Source organism: Caretta caretta, chromosome 2 (genome assembly GCF_965140235.1).
Source record: "Caretta caretta isolate rCarCar2 chromosome 2, rCarCar1.hap1, whole genome shotgun sequence".
NCBI classification, from domain to species: Eukaryota; Metazoa; Chordata; order Testudines; family Cheloniidae; genus Caretta; species Caretta caretta.
In genome coordinates this window covers 44762991-44788369 of record NC_134207.1, presented here as the reverse complement: position 1 = coordinate 44788369, position 25379 = coordinate 44762991, and the positions used below count along the sequence as shown (strand labels likewise).

General features: G+C 40.3%; 1 protein-coding gene and 1 long non-coding RNA gene across 5 annotated transcripts in view; one reads left to right on the top strand and one right to left on the bottom strand.

The window, feature by feature from the left end:
- Positions 1–18996, bottom strand: part of TRIQK (triple QxxK/R motif containing) — an 89153-nt gene extending 70157 nt beyond the window's left edge. The window contains exon 1 of one of the 4 annotated variants that reach the window (XM_075125056.1): positions 18941–18996. The gene's annotated coding sequence lies outside the window, so the exon portion shown is untranslated. Of the gene's footprint in view, positions 1–18316; positions 18808–18940 lie in introns of those variants that run through there. The other 3 variants (XM_048841211.2, XM_075125057.1, XM_048841212.2) reach the window with 3 other exon arrangements.
- Positions 18997–19132: 136 nt separating this feature from the next.
- Positions 19133–24045, top strand: LOC125632660 (uncharacterized). The gene is made up of 2 exons (XR_012666920.1): positions 19133–19767; positions 21101–24045. It is a non-coding gene; the product is annotated as an uncharacterized LOC125632660 (long non-coding RNA).
- The last annotated feature ends 1334 nt before the right edge of the window (positions 24046–25379 follow it).

Here is a 25379-nt window from a genome sequence, read left to right as displayed (position 1 = left end):
CTATCCACCAATCTAGGGAGGATAAGACTCAATTTGGAATGTGAACTATCATGTCCATGATGCTTCCTCAATGAACTACACTTTGCACATCCAGCCCCATAGCTCTCTCAAACGTAGCTTCAACAAAACTGTTTTTTGAACCTGAGACAGGATGGACTTCTTCATGTTCATCAGCAAGCCAAGCTCATCTAACATAGGCCGAAAAATGTCTCGCTTTATAAATCAACATGGCTTTATGAGAGGTCCCTGAAAAGGGACAGGGAAGGTATTACTGCGCTTCCACCATGTTAAAAACCTACCAATCTGTTGTGAAGGGGGTGCTGCCGAGATCATTTGCTGCTTTCCCCTTGATGGTACCATTTTGAACAGAACACTAACTGCTGCATCCCATGTTCCCAGATGGTGCAGAGGTGAAGGAATGAGTGTTGGTACCTTGGGCACCACGCGACGCTCTTGTACAGTCATTCAAAGAAGAACAACGAAATACTGGAACTAATCATCTGTATTACAAACACTATAAGATGAATTCTAAAAGTACTCTTTTTCTATAATTTGGTTTATTAATATTATAGAACTCATTAGTTTGAACAACAAAATAAACGTAGTTTAAGAATTTGGAACAAAACAAGCTGCCATCCAATATGAACCTTGGTATAGTTGAAATCACTTTTAGTATAACTATTTTTCTTTGATAAATCACTGACTGAACTTAAAGTCTGCTATTATTCAGATTTCTACTATGCCCATCCCCACAGAATCTGGGTGCCCAAGAATATGAGCTAGTAAGAGAGAACGCAATGTGCGGGCTCATACAGATATAGGGCCAGACTGTGCTTGTGAGATCCACATGAAGAGGCCTCCCATGCACTTACCTCCCCCATCCAAAGTAGAAGGGGGAGTCTGCTTGCCTTCACAGCAGCAGTGCCCCATTCTCCTGCCACCCAGGGAAGCCTGTCCATAGTTCTAGACATCGCCAAGTGAGGAAAGGGTAGATAGTAGGTGGAGCCACTTTGATTGTCCTCCAACCTCACCTAGCAGCAAAACCAGAGGAGAATAAATACTGTCAGAGCCTGTATTAACTTTCCTCTATTTCTTATATTAACCCTCCTTGCTCTTAAAGGGGAGTCTCAAGAACAGTAACTGGGGAGCCTCGACAGTGCCATGCTGTCAGAGCGCCACAGGGCAGCACCAGGGGACGCAGAGCTGCTGCAGAAATGCAGGGACTCCACATGGATGGCCCCATATCCCAGGATGATACCCAAGATCCATGCACATGTTTGGGGATCAGCAAGAAGTGTGTGTCTGACTCATTTTCTTCCACTGTAGGGAATAAACAGATGAATTCAGAGAAAATTCTGAAAAGGGAACGGCATGGATTTTACTGGATTGCAGCTCAGTCCAGAACTGAGGTACCTTAGTCCTCACACTTGCTATTCCAATTCCAGGTTTCTCTTGACCAGAGATGACAAATTAGATTATATTATACATGTGTAGTAATTGGGATTGTACAAATGGGGACTACAAATTTACAACCTAACTCAGGTCTCCAGAGTCTAAATCCACTATCTCTCTATTAACATTATTTTTAAAACCTTCAGAGTAATATATCAAAACGTACAGATGTTCTAAAATTAAAACAGCAAGGATGAAATTCACCCATCACCTTCCAAAATCTAACTAATCAACCTTTTGTATAGAGAACTCCAAATAGACTAGAGCAGTTTGGAATCTACCTCACAACTTGCAGGCAGGCTAGGGACCTGCACACAGTCCCTCTGAGGCTGCTATTCCCACTAATAATCACAGCTTCTTCACACTTTGGTATCACTTTTCTCTACTAGATCCACACAATCATGGTTCCAATAACCCTTCCAGCCGACCCCAAACACACCAACTGAGTGTTATATAAGAGGTACTAAGATGCTGTATACAGCTGCTCCCTCTGTATGTTTCTCTCCCCGCCAAGTAACAACACCTGGTTTATCTGGTGCAGTGGGATGCTGGAAATGGATTAATTTCACCCTCTATTCCAAACGCCAAAATCTGGCTTTAAATCCATGTGCAAAAAATACATATTAAACCACCAAGACAAGTTTGTCAAATGAGCTATTGTCAATGGCATAACTGTTTTCAAGCCAGGTTCAAAGCACAGTACCAGGAATTATCCCCAGGGCTTATTCATGCATCAAACAATGTAGCAGTTATTTTCACTGTTTGTCCATTTGATCATTTAGGGCCCAATTCTGCTTTTTGCTGACAGTACTGGCCAGAAATCAGCACCCATTATATCAGTGCAAATACACAGTAACTCCATTAACATTAACGGAAGATTTTCATACACTAAGTACACTTAACTCAGTAAATAACCCACATTTAGGTATCTATAGCATATACTAAGCTGAATGAAACTAAAGAAAAAGGACTGCATTTGGTTTTTTTCAGTCCCTCGCCCCCATTGCCCATAAAATCATAACCCAGCTGGGAAGAATGGCAACTGATTCCTACATAATGCTTACACAATGGTAACGGTAATGGAAAATAAAGTTAATATTTCTACTAATAAAGTAGATAATACAAAATTTTATACAGCAAAATCTAGTTTTTTGCTTATTTTATTCCACTGTTAGAAACAACGTTTGACTTGCCTTTTGCACTTTCAATAGCCTAGGAATGTTTTGTAACAAAATGTTAGCTGTGAAAGATGCTTGCAGTTTTAGTACTGTACTGCCAATAAAATACAAGAGTGCAGAAAAATTATTTCCCATTAGTTAAAATATATATTTGGCCTACTTAATATGAGCCACAGAGACATTCCTGTTCATCTGTGTGGTTCAAACTGTCACTGACTCAGGCATCTAGAACCTCTAAAATGCTGTGACTTTTCTTTGTTCTTCAAAGCCATGCAGTAATCATCATTCATTTCTACTGCTTTGATGGTTAGATAGCAAACTCCCGAGAAATCCATAGAGACATTAGCACATACAGCCGCAATGTCTAATAAGACAGCTATTTGCATAAAAGATCAGCCACAATTTAAAATGTGTTGTGATAAACGTGGAAGGGGAATAACAGATCTATATTAGCATGTACGAAACCAAGATTGTTTTCACAATTTAATTCCTTGGGAGCTGTGGCTCATCACCTTCCCTTGTAAAGAATTCTGCATTCCCTGAGGAAGTAGCTTGCTATGAGCCAGAGTTAAGCTAAAATATGGATTAATAAGAGATAATATTTATTATTTATGAATCTTGCTGCAGGAATGGTTTCAAACGTAACCATCAGATCAGATTTCTAAAAAGAAAAGATCTGGAACCTTTCTGACTCACGAAATACTTTGAAGCGAAATTGTCACCCCTGTTTAAAACAGAAATTTTTCACACATAAATATATCTATTATTTCCCAAAATAATTCACACCATTTAACAAAGTATGGGCTCAGTCCTGCTTTCACTGTACTCAATAGCAAAATTTCATTAATGTCAGTTGGTGCAGGATCGAGCCCCCTTTCTTGTGTTTCTTTATTTAACCTGAATTCTACACAATCATAAAGTGCTGTACAAACTCTAAACTCTGTGCAGGTTCCTGGAATTTTAATGACTATATACCATTTAAAAACCATCTAAAGGAGTTTGTCACTGTTCTTTTAGATATTGCTAAAAAAACTTAAGGAGTAGTTTCAAGTCATTAGAAATCAATGTGAGCTTTCTCCCAGCTCTCAGCTTCTACAAAAATGCTTTTTTAAAAAAAATCATGTACAAGTGATTTGAATGATATTTTGTTTTTTAGTTTGTTTTCAGGTTTTTAAAGGGGAATTTTTTCTTTGATCTTTTTTTCCCTTCTCTTTCCTTGCACCACAAGAGGAATTCTTTATCTTTTTCTCTCCTGTTCTATCACATCTTGATCACTATCCGAGATGAAGAAGTTGCCGATATCACACTCCATTGTCAATAATATATTTCTGATTTTGACAATTAATGAGAGCTATAGACAAAGAACTGTTTGAATGTCCATTCAAGATCTGACTATGAGAGAATTTAACTCACTACTGTTGAAATTCACTTCTGTTTTACTGTTCATGGGAATTTCAAAGAATATTATTCTGGCCATCTAAGGGATCATACAGTCCCTTTCATTAATGGAATAGAAACATATTGTGAATGACTAAAAAAAATTAATAAAAAATAAATATAGGGACTATAAAGCACATGGCACTGTGCTTTGTACATTTATGATGCTATATAAATGATTAATAACAATAATAAAATCTTAAGTAGGTTCCACTGTACATACCAAGAGCTGCATGAATGCAAAATTCCATGAAAATGAGACTTGGTGTTGAATAATGTGTTTTGATTCTTCAACTATAAAAGTTTTTTAAATATTAGTATATAGTATTTTTGAACATTAAATATAATTAAAGTTTGGAATGTAATTATTAATTTGACAGAAGAGAAATTAAGAATTTGTGACTGAAAGGACTCCCTGCAGAATGCTAATGTTATGGGCCAAATTTTCAGACACTAGCATCTAAGTCTAATTTACACATGCATCAATATGGATACACTCATAATGAGTACCAAATATCTATACATGTAGCTATCCATCTGCATGTACTACAAATGGATGCCACAAACAGGCAAACACACTTTTTTTATTTATGCAATGTAGGCCTATGTTTTCAAACTATAAAGGCAGCTGAGTCTTAACTCAGTCTATAACTCCGAGTTTGATTTAAAAATCTATAGAAGTCAATAGAAAGAGTTCCACTGACTTCAATGGACTTTAAATAGGTCTTTTGTCAATAAGTTGCATAGTCAGTTGAATAAACAGTTTTTTAATAGAGTTAAATTAGCCAAAGGAGGGAGACCATAATGATCCATAAGTGCAGTGGGAAAACATTGCTAGTGACAAAAAAATCTAATACATTAAATAAGGACAACAGAACGAAGTGCTAAAACAAACCTCATGGCCAACTAGAAGTCACAGCTGCCGTCACTATGGTGCATGATAACTCATAACTTCCTGGCAGCAACAGAACTAGAACTCATATCCTATTGCTTTCAGACAGACACCTACCACTTTAGGCAAAGGAGAAACTCTATTATCTGTTAGTAATATTGTGCCTATGGCACACAATAGAGCAATTCTGATTTTACCTAATAGGAATGGCAAAAATACACAGCACCCTAACTCAATGTTCTATGTTCCTTAGTTCATTTCAAAATCCACAACAAATGAAAAACAAATTAAGTATCTTCTTCAAAAAGAGTTTAAAATATTTTATTAGACATCGAATACTAAAGATAAGGATTAAAAATATAACAATTGATTTTGACCATGTGAGAAAAAATATTATTTTAATTAAAATACAATTCTGATAGGATTTAAATCAAGATGTTCACATCAGTCAAATCTGATAAAAAAGGGGACATCTGTACAAAAATAAATGGCTTGTTTCCACTCTCACTCAAGTCGTTACTCCAGGGGGAATTCTGCGCCACTGTGCTTATTCAGAATTCATGTCCCCCACAGAAAAATTACTGCTGATGGAGAAGGAAAGGAAAACTGCAAGAGCAGTCACATGACCCTCCCCAGCCACACAGGCACATCCTTTCATGCACCTGGAGCAGCCAGCAGAGAGATAAATCACCGTGGAAAGAGGGGCTGGGGATGCCCCAGCTGGTAGCTCTTCCCCGGGCTCAGTTGCTAGTCCCAGCTGGGATGGGGGTGGGGAAGGACAGGACTTCCTCATCCCCTGCAAGGAGCAGCCAGGGCCAGGTCAGACTCACTCCCAGAAATCTCCCCCAGCTACAGGAAGCTCTGCACACACACACCCTGCCGCTTCCTGCCCACATCGCTCCTCAGCCACAGGGGGAGGGGTCACTGCACAGGGAACTGCTCCCCCATCCGCCCAACCCCTGTGCATCTGGACCCTCCCCAGACCCACTGGCCAAGCCCCAATAACCTGCATGCAGCCCCCCACCCCACCTAGCCGCTCCCCCCTGCATTCGGACCCCTGCCTCTCCACTCAGATAATCCCCCGCTGAGCCCTCGCAATTGAACCCCCAACTGGATGAGTCCCACCCCCCTGCACCCAGACCACCCTGATGAGCCTCCCACACCTGGACCCTCACCCCACCGAGCCCCAACCAGCTTCACCTAGACCTCCACTCCATCAAGGCCCACTCTCCCAACACCCAAACCCTCCCTGCCAAGACCCATCCTCCCACACCTACACCTCCCCCCACCACTGGGCCCCAACAACCTTCACTTGGATCCCCCTGCAGAATCCCACCTGGATCCCCCTGCATTCCTCCTGAACCCAGAACCCCCACAGAGCCCCTGTGCATCCATTTAATAGCACCTGGGAGCTGCAACCCACATCAAGGCCTCATTAAGCTTTGGTTTTTCTGGAATCATAGAATCATAGAATATCAGGGTTGGAAGGGACCTCAGGAGGTCATCTAGTCCAACCCCCTGCTCAAAAGCAGGACCCATACCCAATTAAATCATCCCAGCCAGGGCTTTGTCAAGCCTGACCTTAAAAACTTCTAAGGAAGGAGATTCCACCACCTCCCTAGGCAACGCATTCCAGTGTTTCACCACCCTCCTAGTGAAAAAGTTTTTCCTAATATCCAACCTAAATCTCCCCCACTGCAACTTGAGACCATTACTCCTTGTCCTGTCCTCTTCCATCACTGAGAATAGTCTAGAACCATCCTCTCTGGAACCCCCTTTCAGGTAGTTGAAAGCAGCTATCAAATCCCCCCTCATTCTTCTCTTCTGCCCACTAAACAATCCCAGTTCCCTCAGCCTCTCCTCATAAGTCATGTGTTCCAGACCCCTAATCATTTGGAATATGGAATAATATGGAATTTACATATATTTTGATGTAAAGATGGACTTTCATATGAACAACATTTTAAGATTCAAGACTGTGAAAATATTAATGCCTTCACTAGAAAATATAACCCATTTTTAGGTGTGGGGAAATAGCTACTCATGGAGGAAGTCCATGTAGAAAGGACATATCTGTTTCATGAGTAATAGTATATTATATATCATATCTATCTACCTATTCATATGTGTGTGTGCGCGTGTGTGTATATGATGTTTTATTAATGTATTGATTGTAGCATATTAAAATGCCTTTTTCATAGTAATTCTTTAATATATCCAATAAAAATATGTTACTTACATGGCATTTGCATATAAGTAGTCATAGACTTTGGTTCCATGTGGAAGAGGGGAAGTCTACCTGGGTTTCTGTATCTCTTCTCACAAAGCCCCACAAAACATATGGACTCTGCAATCACACAAAGGAGGATTCTACCCCATCTCATTTATATGCATAAACATTTGAATTTGAGCTTACATGAATAAAGTTCCAGTGCTTGTTATTGTCAGACACATACCCCAGATCCAGCAAAGAACTTCAACATGTGTTTAATTTAAGCATGTCAGTAGTCCCGCTGGAGTTAGTAGCATTACCCAAGTTAAGTATGTATCTAAATGCTTTGCTGCATGTGGGCCTAAGTCTGATATAATAGAGAAAGCAACAGCAACATTTTTTCTCTTACTGGGCTCTCAGTATATGGTCTGCTGGGGCTCTCAGTACAAGCTGTCCTATATCTTAAAAATTCAGACTTCTGTCCAATGTAATATACTATATTCACTTAAAAATACTGAATGTCTGCAATCAAAAAAGAGTCTCTACCCTTCTGACACTAAAAGAAGAAAACCCTCTCAGGTAAACATACTGCAGAGGGTTTTAATGCCTCCCATTGTGTGGCAGTTAGCCTTGTCGATGTACAAACTACAAACAAAACACTGTTTTTATACCTGCTCTAGAGGGGCAATTATCTACTTGAATACAGATCAGAAGCATCTCTCAGAACTGGAAGATGGAAAGAATGCCAATGAATGAAGACAACATGGCTAACATATTAATATTACTCATTTTCAAGATCTTTATTTTAAATTTACCTTAAATTCTATAGTTTTCCATTAAAATATATAAAATCAGATAATATTATATATGGTTTTCATCATCACACAACACAAAAATGAAGAACTGGTGGGGGGTTCTCTCTGAAAGAAAAATTATATGATATATATGAGTACATGTGATATTTAATGCTAACTTTTTTTTTAAATAATGTGACCTATTATATACGGTATTTGATATATATAAGTAGCATTAAAAGCAAACACAGAAGCTGTACCATGTTGATTGTGATTTGAGGGTAGATAAGGAGAGCAAAGGCATTTGTCACTCTTATACAACATGAAAATAAAGCATGCACCTTTTACTGTGCAAGTTAAAAGCTTATTGAGTCAAGAGAAATGACTAGAATCAATTATTTCTTCTGCCTCAGTGATTCAAGGTATCAACAGCAAACAGTCTGCAGTATGGTTGAATATAGGCACTTTCATTCCCTCTTTGATCCTTCACATCCACGCCTTCACCTTTCATTTCCTTTGATGAACTAGGGAATCATTTAAATTAAAACTACCATGCTATAGGGTCATACACCTCAAATTTCAAAATTAACTACATTCTTCTGAGCACTCTAGTTATAATAACTTAAGATTTTACAATTCATGTATTTAATAGAGAATTATGTTGTTTCACTGGTATCTCACTCCATGGTATCAAAAATGTTATTTTGCTCTGCTCAAGTATTAACTAAGGGGCAGCACAACTCTCCCTACTCTGCTAAAAGCCAAGGATAACCCTGTCTTCTCCCTTTCCCCGGCTTAGGGAAGTGCAGCCCATTTCCCCTCTCCCTCCCAATTTTTCCCACGCTGGGGTCCCAACAGGTCAAAGTTTAGTTTGCTTGGGTGCAAACTTTAAAATGTTTGGATTTAAGTGTAAGCTTCATTCTGAATTTCCTGCATTTAGAATGTTTGATTTGGGGATAGTTACAATTTCCCTTTAACAAACTGATCCTGAATTACTGGTACGTATTCTCAATCTTAACTTCATTTTAAGATAGCGATTGTCCGGGATAGTGGAAGGAGAAGTGAGAGTCTCAGTAACTGGACCTTCCCACCCTGGCAGCCCACCATAAATTGGAGGCTGGGAGACCTGGAGAAAATACCAAAATAAATAAGGCCACTGCTCAAAAGCTAGAAGTCAGACAAATTTGTTTCTTTGGCAAATCCTATCACCACAGTATGATGCAATGTCAAATCACCACCAAGGTCATAATGATCAATAAAACTGGTGACCAACCTTTCCTATTTTGATATTCTTTAACCACTGTCTCACTTTGTACCTAGAAAAAAACGGGTAAAGGCTGAAAGCAAATTACAAATGACAGAAGCAAATAATATTTCAATACACATGGAGATAACTGTAACACTTCAGCAAAACTGAATTATTAGTTCCATTCTGAAAACTAGTCTTTGAAAGGATTTAAAAGGTAACCTTTCCAGCCTATGTTCAGAATGAATATTTTTCCCCTCTCTTTGAAACTACCACAACTCAATAAATATTAAATAAACTGATTTATGAATGAAAAAAAGTTTCATGCTCCTTTGTTGCACCTCATGTTGTATTTGTTATTCAGGAAAGTGAATTAGCTTATACAAATATTTTAGTCAGAGTAAAAGAAATAATAAGTGCACAAATAGTTTTAATTTGGATTTTTAAAAAAAAAAACTGATTAAAAACACCATAACCTGTTAGGGTATGTCAAAACAGCAACTAGGAAGAGTCCACCTCGCAGAATCCCAGAGCTCAGGCTCCAGCCCAAACCCGGAAGTCTACTCAGCAATGAAACAACCCAAGCCCCAAGAGCTCGAGTAGGCTGGCACAGGCCAGCCACAAGTGTCTAGCTTCTGTGTAGACATACCCTTAATGTTCTCAAATGGAGATCAGAAGACAAAATGAACATACATATCCTAATCCAACATTCTTCTGTAAATTTTTCTTTAATTTTGGCTATGAGAAACGAAGATGTAATTCTACTGGATTCTCCTCCCAGATGTAAAATTAAAATGTTCAGCTGATCTTAGGTCCTCCACTCAAAGCTCCAGTCATAATCCCACAATAATTCAATTAAAGTTACATATCAAAATTGGACCAAATCCTTTGCATGGACCAATGGTCCACTGAAGATACAAATGCTGGTAACTAGCAGAAAAAGTAGCAACCTGCTTACTTAAAACAACAAAAGCCCTGGCCTCACTTTAGTGCTGCATGTTTTCACTATTTTGTGCTGCACAATTTCAACCGCATTTGCTCAAAACCAACAGTAGCAAAAGGTGGCATTCTGGAGGCTTTTTGCTTATATCCTGCATTGCAGCTGTGCATGCACTTACTATCGGCCTATTGGTCTAGACATTGCTAAACTTTACCATTGTTAGTTTGAACTGTCATGCTTGGTATTTCCGATATTTTTGAATAGGTCAAAAAGTGGGAGGTGCAGCATAGGAGTCACCTATCTTAGCTGTACACCCTCTGGGGACTGCCTCGTGCCATGGATCAGAGAGACAGGACTTCAAAGTTTTCGAGATGTAGCTAGGAAAATTTTAGCTAAATTTGGTATAACATGACTATCTCCTAACTGGATTAAGGTCTGTCTAACTCTGTTTTTAAAACCATGACCATGTATTACCTTCCCCGTTATATATATACAACTTCCACCAACATTTCAGTCAATGCTATAATAATTAAAATATATTAGAATACTCTGTAGGCATAATAGCTGGGGTCATGACTAGGGTCCTACCAAATTCACAGTACATTTTGGTCAATTTCACGGTCATGGATTTAAAAAATCATAAATTTCATGATTTCAGCTATTTAAACCTGAAATGTCACATTGTTGTAATTGTAGGAATCCTGACCCCAAAAGGAATTGTGGCGTGCTCACAAGGTTATTATAGGCGGGGGTTGCGCTACTGCTACTCTTACTTCTGCGCTGCCGCTGGAGGCTGTGCTGCCTTCAGAACTGCGCAGCTGGAGAGCAGCGGCTGCTGGCAGAACTGCCACCAGCAGCAGCGCAGAAGTAAGGACGGCATGGTATGGTATTGCTACCCTTACTTCTGTGCTGCTGATGGCAGGGCGCTGCCTTCAGAGCTTGGCACCTGGCCAACAGCTGCCCCTCTCTGGCTGCCCAGCTCTGAACGCAGCACAGAATGGTGGCAATGCTGTGACCCCCCCTAAAATAAGCTTGCAACCCCCCTGCAACTCCCTTTTTGGTCAGGACTCTCAATTTGAGAAACACTGCTTTCCTCTGTGAAATCTGTATAGTATAGGGTAAAAGCACACAAAATACCAGATTTCACGGGGGGAGACCAGATTTCACCATCTGTGATGCATTTTTCATGGCCGTGAAATTGGTAGGACCCTAGTCACAACCCAATACGCAGTTCTGTATTTGATTTCTGGACCTCAGACCAGTTAGCAATGGGAAAGTTGGGACATTTGTGAAAGCGAAACCTTCAGTCTCTACGATGCGAGCATTTAATGAGGTGCTACAGGGACAGGAAGATCTTTTCAGAAGCCATAGCCCAAAATAAAATAGTCCACTTTAACATCCTGGGTGCACTTCTCTAAACATTAGAAGTTAGCTCACACCCTTGGCTGGCGTCAAAAGGAGAACATGTGCTTCAATATTTTATGAGAGGGGAAAAAATACAGTGTCCAAAATATATCCTTACAGTTTCTACATAAAACAAAGAATACCAGGGTATTCAATAATATAAATCTAGGCCAGCTTGCATCAGAGCAAATAAATGAACAGATAAAATACAATACCAATATGAGAAATCTAACAAAGGCTACTCTCTTCCTAGTACTATCATTTTGTTCCACCACTACTACACCCTATGTCCTATTACCCTGTAAGCAGGCTTGAAGAGCAGAGAAGAGCTATATCAATTTTGTGTAGGAGTTTAATTACAGTTGTTTCCATTTTATTGCAGGATTATGAGTGTGTAATGCTACCCCTCCACACACACAAACACACACCCCTTTGCTGAGACCTTAGCTTTACTACTCTGATGGGCTTTCATACAGGCTGTGTTAATGAAAATTGATACAGTAACTCCTCACTTAACGTTCCTGAAAAATGTGACTTTAAGCGAAATGATGTTAAGCGAATCCAATTTCCCCTGAAGAATTAATGTAAATGGGGGGGTTAGGTTCCAGGGAAATTTGTTTTTTGCCAGACAAAAGGCATTATATACATTTTAAACAAGGAATTTAATACAGGTACTCTACTATAGTTGGGAGGTGCCCCCACCTTACCCCACACAGGCATAGCCTACTGGCACTGCAGGCAATGAAGCAGCCAAGGAGACTGAAGGTGCCGTAGGCTAGCAGAAGCACCTTGCGCAGCAGTAGCGGCAGCTTCCCAAGCACAGGCACCAACTTTGCCAGGGGCTGGAGGTCTCAAACATCGGCCCGCCTCCTCCGCCACTTCCCCCAAGCTCCGACCCTTAACCCGCCTCCTCTCCTCCCCGCTCCACCTCCTCCCCCTTTAGGAGGAGGGGAGGAAAATCACTAGTCAGGTGCTCAGGGAGTGGCTGAAGAGGTAAGATGCAAATGTTAGTCTAATTTTTTTGAAAAACTGTGAAGCAAAGTAGTGAGCTCATTTGTACCAGTATGTCAATACAAAGAATGTTCTTCTAGCTACCAACTATTTCATGGCAGTGATGGTGTCTGAGCTTTTGACAACAGACCGATAGATTTGCTGCAGACTGTGGATGCACTGCGCTCTTTCCTGTAGGAGTACAGAAACATACTGTTCCTTAGCCTTGAAAATTACTTAGGGAAATGGTGCAAATTCTATAAAGTCCTTCTATGGTCAAGACATAGAATTTAACAGTCTGTACAATACACATTTTCTGTGTACAGTAAGTGGCAGAATGCAAGTGCTCTGAATTCTTGACTATTATTTTGTTCTGCATATATGGTTATGTTTTAGTACTCTACCCACATTTACATCATAATTTCCATGGATATATATAAACTCAGAGAAAGACAAACAGTTTCTCTTTACATGTAGAACTGGAAGAATTCATCCAACAGCTTTGCTTTGTAAATCATTTCAGGTCTATTCTATTAAAGCCATAAAGGATATTAGCAAGTGCACTGGGACCTTTTGTACGAAATTATTATGCTTTGTTACTTTAAGAGGCTACTAATATTATTTAATCTCATGGAATACTTAAAAAAAGCAACTTCCAATTTAAATTAAATTTTCATCTTTAACTAATGGCTACACGCTGATTTTCCAGATATTCCTATACCTATCTGGCCTAGTGGTTTTCTGCATTGCTTTCCTAATTAGATATCAAATCATCTTGTCCTATCTTTCTCAATAAATAGGTGACAAGTAAGTTAATTACAGTAGTCAGAGGGTGCAGTGTTCACTCTTCCCTCTGAAAATTACAGAAAGATCTGTTTATAATGTTCATAATAGTTACATTTGAATAGTATATGCAAAAAACCCCATATGAATACAACATTAAAACTGGGGGCCTGATCCTCAAGGTGGTGAAAATCTGAGTAGCTCTGTTGAAGTCACACCAATTCACACCAGCCAAGGATCTGACTCTCAGATTTCAATCAAACAGAAGTTGGAGAGTGCACATACACATTATAGCAGCAACTTCCATTACACATTCACAAACAATGTAAGGAGACCTGCTATGCATGCGCCTCTACAGCATTAGAAAGAAATCACCAGCCTGGCAGCCTTCTCATCCGGTTCAACTGGGAACCACATGAACAGGCATAACAAGTTCATGGGGTAGAATATGGACATATCAAGACCCTCAGGCCCCCTCCCAAGAGCAGCAACTGAAGGCAGAGACAGCAAATCAGGGCCTTACAGCCAGCAAATTCTAAGCCTACCCTCCCAGAAGAGGCTTCACAGTTCACTGACTTTGTAATTCTCTCTACTCTGAATCTTGAGAGGTCTATTTTTCCCCTCAATTACCATAGGCTCTTGACACCCTCTTCATTTCACCCCCTCTTAACTATGCAAACCTCCATCTGCCCAACCTTACTCTCCCTGGTTATTATGTGTGTTACCCTCCTTCTCCTTCCCCTCACCCACTTCTTTTCCCATTCTATCTCCCTCTCTTTACTCACTTCCTGATTATGCCTCCCTCTTCTCTTCCCCACTTCAGTCCAACCGCAGCACCACAACCAAAACCCACTCTCTAGAAGGCAGGTCCTCACTTGGTGTAACTCAGTATAGTTGAATAACTAGTCAAAATTCACATTTCCTAATTTTGTGAGTGCTTGACTTTACAACCTTAACGTTCTTTTCATGCAGCCTTTTGGATGTAATTTCCTAAGTTTTTAAAGAAGCAAACTTCAAAAACAGAAATTCTATCAGGTAGCATCATATTCATACACACATGGGTCATCAGCAGGGCTGGAACTTTTAGATCCAGTACACACCACTAACTCTTGAGACAGCGTAACGGACAGGAGTAGTAAATTGTCAGTCTCTATGTAGACCAGCCACTAGGGGGAATGAGAGACACACTTTGCCAGTGGGGTTCAAAGCATGGAGGCATTAGAGATTCTCATCACAACAGATATAAGATTTTTTTTAACATGGGCAAAGCAGCATATTTTCCTCTAATTTTGTTCTCAGAAATGGCTCAACCTTATGTTGAAGTCTTACAAAAAAAAAATAATAATCAGCCTGAAGTAGACATCACACATGGAAAATTTCAGTCCAAACAGGTAAAGTTTAGCAAAGTTATAAGCAACTGAAAACAGGGTTTTGCCAATGGAAAGAGTCAGGCAACCTTAATGACAGGTGGCAGTAGCAATTCAACCTATAATGAATTTAATGTTAAAGTTGAGATTTCAAAAGACAGAAAATTAAATATGCCTGTTGGGCATACGATTTCCAATTTCTGTCATACATATCGCAAGAAAGAAACAATGCTGTTTTCTAAGTAGGTACCATTGTTACATACTCACCTCTCAGAGTAGAGCTGCACTTTAAGGTGAGATTTGAACAGAGCTGTAGATATGTGGTATACTGAACACAGAAATGCAGCGGCCGTTTAAAAACAAACAGCATTTAAAACAGGAAGTGAAGAATAACAAAATCACTTGAAATTGTAGTGGAGACAGAGTGAAGTCAATGGGACTAATCAATACAGGAAGTTAACTATGAGAAGCAATTATCATGGGCCCAGTTATCTTTTTTTCCTTATTTATACCAAATAGCACAACCCGAGAGAAAATAATGATTGAAACTTGGAAACATTTTACACTTTCCATCTGATCAGTATTCCCACTATATTAAAAATTGAACTAACAGAGCAATGTTTGTATAATTCAGAATGTAAAAGGTTTTTTTTAAATAGATTCGAATGGAATTACACCAGGATTTTGCCCATTAGTTAGAAGACACTAACCCACACACAGCACTCCCTACAGCAGATAACAAATTGGCCTATATGAATAACAATGTCTTCCTTGTTTAAGATATTGTCCTTTCTGGTCTACCTTATGGACCTCCTCTTCCCACTGCCATTCTCTATATTTATCTAGCATCCACCTTTAATCTGTCCCTTCTCTCAAACTTTTCACTTCTGGTGCAAGAACTTTCTCTGATGTAGCTTCTGCCATCTGGAACAATCTTACTGTATCTATTCAATTTGCCAGCTCTTCATCTATTTTCTAATTTAATGTTATCACTTCTTTTCCGACTATGCGTCCTTATTCCTCTTTACCTCTTTTGTTGGACTTAGACACTGCATGGTGATGAATTAATAATACTATCACTGTTCTATGTTTGAGATTGCAAGCACAATACAGCAGGGATCACGTCTTCTTTGTTTTGTATAGCACCAAGCACAGTTTTGACACTCAAATAAATAATAATTTATTCACATACTGTTCTGCATTTAGCTCTGCAAAGTGTCCTGGGATATATAAGCTATGCAAAATAAAGTTGCATAGTACAACTGGAATAGATGGTTAGCTAGGTAAAAACAAGCAAAGTACTCCTTTTCTTTTTGCGAATACAGACTAACACGGCTGTTCCTCTGAAACCAAAATAATACTAAAGTTGATTGCTAAACCTATTGCTTAAGGAAATCCAGAAGAAATGTAAAACAAAGAAATTAGCATCCTCCATTTTAAGAACGCCTGGGGTAAATGTTTAGTCAATCCTCTGAATTATAGTGGTAGGGCTACATGCAGCTAGTGTAACAAAAGCACCTGGGGTGCCATGACATTTTCTCATGACCTGCAAACATAATTCAAACTGAAAGAGTAAAAATGTATCTCTAATCATAGGCAGTTGCAGACAATTTTAGGATACTAAGGCTGCATTCATGTGTGTCCTTCCTAAGAAAACACATGCTAGGGCTTTTTCTTCTTCTTTCAGCCTTTGCCACAGACCACCTAGGTTTGTCATTACATGAAACAAAGTTCCTTTATGAATGGCAAATGACATTTAATTTCATTCCTTAGACTGGGTTTCTGTCTCATCTTCAGTATTAGAAAAATAACTACTCACTCATTCACATGTCAAAGAATATTTCAATACCAAAACTGCATATTAAAGAGCAATAACATGAACTGTGTTTCTTCATCTTCTCTACCAACATTTCCATGCTATTTATACAGTTAGTGCACAATACTGCAATGATATATGAGATCATCAGTATGGTGATGTGAAAATAGTTTCAGTGTCTGTGATTGATAAAGTGTGGAGTTATTAAAACATTTAAAAAGTTAATCTTTGTAATAATCTCCTGAAAAGTTTTTTATATTAATTTAAAGCATTGATCATTTTAATATTTAATCATTGCAGACTTCATTTGAAATGAAGGTATCCATAGCACTAAAAAGCACTTTTTATTTTAAAAAATGATCGGTCGTGTATCCTTCATATAATTCTCTTCATTTTTTTTTACTTAGTAAAAATAGGGAACCAGTTAGCAAATGAAACATTCTTTACAAGAGAATACCCAAAACATTTTCGACAGGGATTGTGCCAGAACATATACATTTCTGTAGTTTCACAGCAGAAAACACAATCTTGTTTCTCAGAAGTACATATATACTATGGTGTATGTATGTTGGTTTTTGTTGTTGTGTTGGTTACTGGAGGATTTTGGGGGGCAAGGGAAGTAGAGATAGCCAGCGTGGGTGAGACCTACACTATTTGCACACCACTTTCTTTATATGACTCATTCAGATATTTTATCTGTGATAGAATAGGGAACCAGGGCTGTCCACTATGGTACTCGCCATTATAATCAGACTTTCCCTAGAAATACTCTTTGAAACATTCACCATCCTAACTTCAAGGAAAGTTCATAAAGGCACTGCAAGATATCCTATTATAAAAAGCGTATTCTCTGTAATTAGGAACTTCTGTTGCATAGTAAAATATTTTTGAGTGGTTAATATGAAAAGATATCCCAGACAAACAACCAAAAAACTTCCTAATTCCTTTTCTGGGGAAGAGGGAAGATTTTAACCACAATTCAGTGTAAACTTGGGGGGTGAGGGGTGTCAACAATTACTTTGGATCAACAATTACTTTGATTCACTCTTTCTCCTCCATATCACAAAGCTAACGATCTGGCATGTTGTGCTTGAGAAGCTCCAGAATGAAAGACGAAGAGCTTCAGTTCAGAATATAAATAATTTGTCAGAGGAGTATTTGGGAATTTGCATGATGCATGCCCCAATCCTAGCTCAAGTTAATGTTATTAGTCCCTTATTTTCAATAAGCACTAAACTCACTCAGGATTTTGTATAAAGATATATATCTGGCTTCAAATTACAATTTGCCACCATCAGTTTTGCAACCAGAGCTGTGGAGCAGCTAAAAAACAATAAATTAAACGTGATAAATGAATTCATGATTTGACACCTGGGCTGCTCCTATCACAAGCAGTTCATGGATAGTAAGTAGTATTTAATATTGAACTCCATGAAAATAAACAAACTTACTTTCACTGGGAGATATATTACCAGGTTCAGTAGTATTCTCCATTTAAATAAAAACAATCTGACTCAAAGCACTATATCCTTAAAGCACTTTAAATTTTTGAAGTTTTCTGTTTTCAGCAACGAAATAGTCATTTAAGACTATTTAAAGTCCAATTTTGAGTGGCCTTGTTTCGACTGAGCAGGCTCACATTAATAAATCAAAATGCTAAGAGAATTCACTATTTGGTAAGGAACAAGGATAGAGGGGAACAATGGCCATTTCCCAGAAATGCAGAATAACTCCCAGCAGAATGATCAGTTGCCAAAGCGAGCCTTGTTCTTCATCTTCCTTGTGTTCATGTTTAAAATACTGACCTGGGGCGGTGTTATATCTCTGAGAGCTCCACGTAGGCACAAACCACGTCCTCCTAGGAGGGTAAATTGGGCTGATTCGAGATCAAACGCAATCATGCCAACCCCAGCGTCTGCCAAGGAGCGTCTTTTGGGAACAAACCCCTCCTGCCCCGTAGGGCCTAGCACGCTTTGGGGAAGTGAAGTGACTCCTCAAAGGGGCTCGTTGGCAGAGAGGCAGCTAATTCGTTGTAAGCATCAGCCACTGCTGCAGCCCTCAAAGGCCCCCGTCGCCAGCTCCAGAGCCCGGCGGGGAGGAGCCGGGACCAGAAGGGACGGCTCCGCACAGGGCACTGCCCACACCTGCTGCCTCCAGCGCTGAGCCGCCCTGCCTGCCCCGGCCGGAGGGAGTTACGGTGAAGGCGGGGTGCGAGTGTACAGGGACAGGCCGCGGGGCTAGGGTGACACAAGTGCAGGCTGTGGGCTCGCTGCACCCCCGAGGCAGCCTAGCCCCGATCCATTCCGGGCACTCCACGCACCACCCCCTAACTGGCACCATTTCGCCCAGGGCCTCTCCCGCCAGCAACCAAAATGGCCGCCCCGAGCAGAGAGCCGGTGAACGTCACTTCGCCTAGATGGGCAGCGCACCTGGACCAATCGCGGAAAAGAGAGTTCTGCTCGACCAATGAAGAGAAGGCAAAGGTGGAAGAGGGCGGGCCACCGAGGACGCGGGCCACGCCCGTGCGATGATCCGCTAACGGCGGCCGCACTCGCTGGTCCGAGACCGCCGGGTGAGGCGACAGCCCTGGGGGAAGCGCCGTGACAAGGGCTGCGGCTGGGCCGGAGCGCCCTAACAACGTCAGCAGCGGCTCGGTACCTCCTGGGCTGAGCGGGCGAGCTCCGACTCCTCCTGCCGTCGCTGGGCGGACTTCTCGGGCCAGGGCCTCCCGCGCCGCCCCCACCCAGCCCCTGGAACAGCCTCCCCCTGCCGCCGCGGGCGAGCCCAGCCGCCCCACCCCGGCCTGCGAGGGCAGCCTGGCGGTGGCGGGCTCCAGCGTCCGCGGCCCAGCCGCAGAGCTAGGCGGGAGCTGCGGGCTTCTGGGTCCCGTTGGGGAACCCAGCCCCCCTGTCCGGCCTCTCGGGGCCCTGCCGTTGGACACGCGCCTCCAGGGCAGGAGCGGGCTCCCCACCAAGGGAGCAGCACCTGCGCTCGCACGCTTGGCAGGTGCCTGTTCCGAGCCCTGTGGAACACGTGGCCTCTTCGTGAATTAGATGGGTCAGTGCTTTGTACTTTATTCTAGCCGTAAGGTACCTTGCACCTAGATGTCTAAGCAGTGCTCGCCTACCTACCAACTCTGCCTGTTTACGAGGGATCATCCCTATTTTTTACACAGTTCTTGGTGTCCAATGTAGTTCAAAGTCATCCATATTTTTCTTTGCTTACATCCTTATTTATAGCTTTCTGGTGGTGGCAGGTATGTATCTGTTGTGTTTATTATACAAACTGGCTAGAACTATAAATACAACCTCCTCCATTTCTCCCCAAACAGGTCAACCTGATCAAAAAGCCTATTTCACTGGCATGTTAGTTGATAGTCTGGCAACAGAAATTAGGAATCTGTCACAGTTACGCCTGTTACTATTTTGTTTTGTTTTTATTATTGGCATAGTGCCAATAGTGCTAGGTCTTTTCAAATGTATTTGCTTTGTTTTGACATAAAACAATAAAGAGCACCCACACTCAGGCTCTGAGCACCCCACCAGTTATTTAAAATTACAAAACCAAATACACAGTTCAGTCAATTCATAATCCAGTGCTACCACTCCTGTACATGAACCTCTACTTCAGTCTCCTGCACACAGAAAATCAAGGTTTTAAAACTCAGAAATTCTAAGATCAGAAGGAACCATTGTGATTATCTAATCTGCCCTCCTGTACTGCACAGACCATAGAATTTCCCCTAGTAAATCCTGCAAGTTCAGTAACTTGTGGTTGAATTAGAATGTATCCTTTTTTAGAAGGACATTCAATCTTGATTTGATGCTGATTTATTTACCTCTGTGGAGACCACTATATGCCTTTTCTGTTTACAATTCCCATGCCAACAATAACTGGCTTCTTTGAACATAGGTAGCTCACTTAATATGCTGTTAAGTTTCTTTTACACTTTACTGTCCATGTTCAATGTAGCTTAATTACATCTTTTATTCTGGGAAAGGTCTATGTACTGTACAGGAGGTCAGAGTAGATGATCACAGTGGTTCCCTTCTGACCTTAGAATCTATGAATCTGCTGCTGGTACTATGAATAAATTTCATAACTTCTGTATATTTAAAATCTCCACTACAATATTTCATTAACTTATTTTTCATTTAATATCCTTAATTGATAAGGAGCCACGAGTGCACATTTAAACTGAAAATATTTGAATATTTGAGATACAGTTAAACCCAGAGAATGTTTGTGCAATTGCACATCCAAATACAGTATGTATGTACAGTACATGGGATCATATGCACATATACTGTATGGTTACTTGATTGTTTCAGTGCTTACAAAATCAGTAGAAAATAAGCACATATGGGCATCTGAACCCAGGCACCTTGTTACATGGTTCTGAGTGATCTGAAATAGTGCTGAATAGAGTTTGTCCGTGTCTGAACATGCAGCTAAATTGTGTTCAGCGTATTGGTGATGCCCATTTTCACCAGTGGATCATTTTTTCCAAATGTAGACAAATTTTGTGTGTTCCCAGCAGCTTCAAAATAAAGATTTGTTTTTAACTTAGATAATTTTTTCACTTCCAGGTCTGAGAGACACAGACAAGGTTTTCATCTCAAGGCCAAAAGACATCTGTGTCATGTCTTCATTGGAAGGGACTTACATTACCCATTGACAATTTTTTCACGATCTTCAACTTCTCTTGCCTTATACAGGCCCATGTCCTTCTAAGGAAACTGTCTGTTTCTATTGTCCAGGTTTGTTCTCCTGTGAAACAGGCACCTAAAATAGTTAAAAGTTTAGAAGTGTAGTTTAAGATTTTCGGATGAGAAGAGTAGCACTGGGTAGTTTCCTGTATTTTGTAGAACGCCAAGCAGGCTGGTGGGAGTGTGTGTGTCCAGGGGCAACTGAAGTCCAAATTCTGTCTCTTGACACTTCACAGATACCATTTCTGAAAAAGTATCCCACACTGATACCACATCAATACTAAAAAGAAAAGGAGTACTTTTGGCACCTTAGAGACTAACAAATTTATTAGTCTATAAAAGGGCAAGAAGTATTGTCATTTGAGTTTCACACTATACATCAGTTTGATGCCATACCCATTAAGTATGTGGATGTACCAGAAATAGCTTTAAAATTTGCAGATTTGTTACTGAAGAAATCCCTAATTTGTACTTCATCTCAGTAAATTGTCATAGGTCAAATCTGTTTTAAAACAGACATCTACAGTCCTGATTAGGAATAAGATAAAGTACCTGTAGGTTGATACTGTTTAATTAAAAATACATGTTATCCTAACTCCCTAACAGTATAATTACCATCTCTATTTAAATCCTTGTGCTTTTTTACTTTTGTTTCTAAAACTGGGTTGGCAGTGGGGGAATTTTTTAGTGATGATGAAAAATTCTATATTCATAGGCCTAGAAACTGAAATCCTACATGAATGGAACATCTACACTCTAGACAATTACAGAACAAGTTTCTCTACCCCACCCCAATCCACCAATGTTTCTCACTCCTGATCTGGAGGATAAAGGTAATTCTGACTCCATGCCCTTTCATTTCCTGTCCTCTGCTCAGAGTCCCAACAGGGTGTCAGTCGTGATAGATGATGGTTTTGTGACATGAACACCTGTCTGTTGGGAGTTGTACAGGGACCAGCTCATTTCACAGAAGCCACTGAAGAGCCATCAGATGGTAATGACTTTCAGTCCCTGTTGACCTGGGCCAATTTGAATCGGTGATCTAGGGGTGAAAGGCTCCATATTCCATTACCAGTTTTCTGAGCCATCAAGTCTACTCCATTCCGCCCCTACTACTTCTGTACAGATATATTTGATAGCATTTTTCTAAATGCTATCATCCATACGGACGTCTGCCATCATTTGTTGATACGGTCAATCAATACTACATTAAATGTTACTTTTCAGTTTACCCTTAATTGTCTAAAGTATATGTGGAATTTCATTATTTATATTACTCTGCCATTAAATTATGCATTACAGATTAAAAGAATAAAAGGCTTGTTTACATTATTATTATTGCTCTGGCATCAACTTTTGGATTTCTGTGTAAAGAAATTAATTTCCTTTCGGAGGGGGAGAAATGGGGAATGACAAGCACTAGCTCCTGCTGCCTCTGGGACATAATTATGCTCGCAAACACAAAACTGGAAAAATCATGACCTCAACACAGTTGAGACTCTTGAAAGTTTCATCTCAGCATGAAGCTATGTTTTAATTATTATTTTTGTCTGCATTGTTCAGCTTGTCAGTGCACCAACTAGAATAAGTTCTTATCCTAGTTAATTCTTCATGAGGCTTATGTCACTGGAAGATGCTTTTAATTTATTTTCTCCCCTCCCCCCACATTTAATCCAACACTGACAAAAAGGTTATCTGTAAACATTAAACAAAGGGTCTTACTGCTTTAAACTCCCCTTGACTTCAATTGACTTTGGCTAGGGGGAAGAAGTATGCTGTGGATGCATGTTTGGTAGAATTTACAAATTAAACTTTCGGTGTTTTAATGTATTAAGTTTTCTGTATGGTAGAGAAGTTTTGTTTTTACCTGAGTACTGAGTTTAGACTCTACCTCTAGTCAGTTATTAGAGAGCTGTATATATATTTACTGATTTTCCCCCTAAGATTTAATGATGTCAAAATCTCTGAAGTATTATGTGATACTTTTCCTCCAATGCAATCTTTGGAATTCTAAGGCTCTTTCTACAAGAACTTATATAATTATTACACCGAAATGATATCATGGTGTATGATGTATGACAGGATTATACCTGCTGCATGTACAGTAAAAGCTTTGTTATCCAGCTTGTTGGGGGAATGGGAGGTGCCGGTTAGTCAAAAATTCTGGTTAACTAAGAGTTATACTTACTAATGGAACAATGGAGTTTGGGTACAGGAGGGGGCTCAGGACTGGGGTGCAGGAATGCAGGCTCTGGGAGGGAGTTTGGGTGCAGGAGGGGGTTGGGGGGCAGGAGGAGTTTCAGGGTGCCTGATCCCAGCAGCACTCACCTCAGGTGGCTCCCCATAAGCAGTGACCTGTCCCCTGCTGCTCCTAGGTGGAAGCGTGGTCAGGTGACTCTCTGTGCTGCCTCTGCCTGCAGGCGCTGCCCCTGCAGCTCCCATTGGTAGCGGTTCCCAGCCAATGGGAGCTGCAGAGCCAGCAGGCAGGGCGGGGGCAGTGCACAGAGCTCCAGTGGCCATTCCTCCACCTAGGACCAGCAGGGATATGTTGCTGCTTCCAGGGAGCCACACAGAGCAAGATAGGGAGCCTGCTGGCCTCAGGCCAACTGGACTTCTAATGGATATCAGAAATGCTTGTTTCTAGAGCTTTCCGGTTGGTAAAATGCCAGATAACACAGCTTTTACTGTACTTAGATAATGCCTTGATGTATAACATATTTGGAAAAACTGAAATTATTTTCCATGTGGTAACTTGTGTTAATATTTCAAAAGCAATTAAATATAAGAGAAAAAATAAAACTTACAAGACTTGTCATTTAATATGAGCTCAGTTTGAGTTATTGTTTCAAAAACCTGGTTGCTAAGCGGCAACGTAAGTTACCTATTACATTTAAAAAAACAAGGTTGAAATCCTGGTTCCACTGAAGTCAACAGAAGTTTTGCCACAGATTTCTTTGGGTCCAGGATTTCACCCCAGGTACTAAAAAGCAAGAAAATAAATAAGTCTGGATATCATGCCCACCTTTATCTAACTTTGGGTTTCTGTAGCTCCCTTCAACTTACTAACACATTTTCGTCAAATATAAATAAATATGTAATCACAGTATAATTGTAGCTCAGACCCATTGAGTATTATGTACTATTGTTAACTTTATTTCTGTATCAAAACATTTTATTTTAATAGATACTCGTAAAAGGAAAATATCAGTTATATATACACACACAGATAAAAACTGTTAAAAGAATACTAGTAAGGTTGCAAAGTCAAGCACTGAAATACTAGAAAATTCCAGATTTAAGATTGCATGTGCAACCTTAAGTCAGTCCCCTGTGTATAGGCATTATGATAGTCATTAATCACATGCTATTTTTTCCACAGGACCACCTCCTCATTCAGTACACAGGATAGCTCATTCAATGAGTATTCAATATTTTGTTTTATTTTTGTTTTTCAGTGTGTTGGCCCCGTGCCTTATTTACTGCATACTGTTGAAACCCAGCTTTGAAAACCGAGTAATATACTCATCATCTTTTCCATGGCACTCATCATTAGTCTCTGAATGCTTCACAAACATAAATATGTCTTAATAACCTGAGGCGAGGGACTGGGAGCTGAGGCATAGAATAAAGTCAAAAGTTTCCACTAATTTTGCATGCCCAATTTGAGATGCCTAGGACCTGATTTTTCAGAGTATTGAGTGTTATACAGCCCTTTTTGTTTAAAGCACAGCTCTCATTGACTTCAGTTGCAGCTGTCAGTACTCAGTACTTTTGCAAGTCAGATTCCAGGGTATCAAGCTGACACCCAAAAAATGAGGAATGCAATTAGTGACCTATGAAAAGTTTGTTTTAATTGACTTGCCTAGTATCACACAGGAACTCTGTGGCAGAGGTTGGGATAGAATCTAATTATCCAGGTCAACATTCAACTGCCTTAACCATGAGACTGTCCTATCTCTTCTTGCAGTCTCCTGGCTCGTTCACTACCCACCTTCCAACTTCTGCAACAAATAAGGCCGGGGTTCTACATATAACAGCCCCCTTTATTACACAACCTGATTTATCCTGTCCTGGTCCCATCATTTCAGGCTCGGAGGCACAGCCCTGCATAGATACAAAATTTGTATCCGCATCCAATCTGCAAAAATGGTCAGCGAAG